The sequence below is a fragment of the Brachyhypopomus gauderio genome, chromosome 5, assembly GCF_052324685.1.
Source record: "Brachyhypopomus gauderio isolate BG-103 chromosome 5, BGAUD_0.2, whole genome shotgun sequence".
NCBI classification, from domain to species: domain Eukaryota; kingdom Metazoa; phylum Chordata; class Actinopteri; order Gymnotiformes; family Hypopomidae; genus Brachyhypopomus; species Brachyhypopomus gauderio.
The window spans coordinates 8,641,963-8,644,462 of record NC_135215.1 but is presented as its reverse complement, the minus strand read 5'-3'; positions in this window follow the sequence as shown (position 1 = coordinate 8,644,462).

Here is a 2,500-nt window from a genome sequence, read left to right as displayed (position 1 = left end):
CAATTCTTTCTCTTCTCAGGCTGATCTGTCTCTCTGATTTATTTATCTTGTCCAGATACACCATGGGACATATATAAAACTGACAGAAAACAAATACAAATATTATTTGACAAGACAACCAATCAAGATTGATGTCTATTTTAAATTAGACTCTTAATATAACTGCTGCTATAGACGTTGGGTTTAATCCAGTGGAATTAATCCAGTGGTTAAGAGATTCTTATTTGGGTTTCTGTGCCAAAGATGGGTTTTCTCTCAAAAAAAATTTTATAGCAATTTTGTTAAAATATCTTAGAAATGTTCAGAAGCCATGCAAGCTTAAAACGAAAGATAGAATTTCTAAATTAATAATTTAGTTAATTTCTAATTAAACAACGTGAGGTGTGATGTTAAACAATGTGTCAGGTTCAAGATATTCTATTCTTAAACTCTGTTCAATACAAATTTCTAGCTGTAGATTAACCAGATTATATAGTAGATTGTGTTGTAATTTCCTTCAGATTGCTGGTGTGATCGTGTGTGTGTGTGTGTGTGTGTGTGTGTGTGTGTGTGTGTGTGTGTGTGTGTGTGTGTGTGTGTGTGTCTGACAGTGACACATATATCAGTCTAACAAACAAATTCGCCATCCAGATATAGTTGAAAATGTGTATCCAAAATGTTTCGTTCTACAGACTAGCTTTTATGAAGTAAGATGTTGACTTCGCTAAATCAAGACAGATTAGATGCATTCCTTGTAATCTCTTTGGTAGTTTTTATCACAAAGACCTCATTATCATTTTCAGAGCAACCTTGCAGCTCACACTCAAATTTGAGTTTTTTAAGGATTTTTGGAGAAGACAAGCAGGCATTTTCTACTGACCAGTGTGGTGGTTCTACCATTGTTCAGAAACACCCTGAGCGACTGGCATGTTTATCACAGTGCTGATGTCCTGCCCAGACTGCCCTATTACTCACCAGTGTGAGCACAACACCATTCAGTTAAGCGTAGCAACCATAGTAGAGAGAAAGACATCCAGTCTTATATTATGAACACAATATGAGTCACTCGAATCAGAGTATGAATCAGGTATTTGAGCAGATAATTTGAGGTTTATAGATTTGCTTTAAAAAGTGCTTAAATATGTCACAATTGTTGCAACAAAATGCACAATGATGTATTTGGTCTCTATATTACTCTTTACAGTAAAAAGAGAAAGCATGAAGTACTGCAGTAGTGTGGCAAAAACAGCTCACTCAAATGCAACTCACTCAAGCACAAATCACCCAAACACAACTCACTAAAACACATCTCACTCAAACACAGCTCACTCAAATGCAACTCACTCAAACACACCTCACTCAAATGCAACTCACTCAAACACAGCTCACTCAAGCACAGCTCACTCAAACACAACTCACTAAAACACATCTCACTCAAACACAGCTCACTCAAATGCAACTCACTCAAACACACCTCACTCAAACACAGCTCACTCAAACACAGCTCACTCAAGCACAGCTCACTCAAACACAACTCACTTAAAGTCCTGGACAGTGTTCAGGGCTCCATTAATTAATGGGTTGGAATAGAAACCAGGCATTACTTGGAGTCAATGAGTTCTTAAGAGCGGTGCTTCTAATCCTGTCTCCTTACCCATCTCTCTCTTTCTCCCCCCTTCTCTCTCTCTCTCTCTCTCTCTCTCTCTCTCTCTCTTTCTCTCTCTCTCTCTGTACAAACCTAGTCTGTATGTGCACGTCCAGGGCAGCGTTGTATCTTTGTGGGTGGATAGGTGGATCAGGCTGAAATGTCACTGGGGACCCATGTTGTGTAACGTTTCCCTGGCCCTTTGCATGCTATTGTGCATCTGAATGTGAAACTGACCGCCACATTGATGTCAGGTTCACATTTCAGACAGCTGTATAACGCACAGCCTGTGCAACATAGAAGCACCTTAAACTTCACAGGACAGACTTCAAGATGCAGAAACGGTGGTGCCTGTTTTAGATGGGCAGCTGCAGAAGTGAACGTGTCATAATCTAAAGTACATTGTCTATAATGTTGTGGAAATCTACTACATTGTTTTAAAGTAGTTACTATTGTCACCCCATATGAGAGTTATCTTGGTTTTACCAAAAAAGTCTAACTATTTGTTCCACAGTACAAGTTTGTAGCTAACTTGTAGCTTACTTTAATAATTAATTTTGGAATAGCAACCTATTTACTGGCAAAGCAGTGACTATGTTAATAAGATCTAATCTGCTTCTAATAAAGTATAATAAATTGTTGATGATTCATCATTATAACAGGTATAGAATTAAAGCTGCCGGAGATCCTAGTGAGGTGTGTACTCAACACTGGACCGCTGTGGATGTGTCCGTGTCTGTGGTCTTGAGTCCTCGGGACAGCTTGGCCCCTCCGTGACTCTATGACCTCTGGGCTTGAGGTCAAGGTGCATGTCACTGAGAGAGCTTCTCATGTGAGCTACTCTGACCAGCAGTGATTCACATATAAATGAATGAA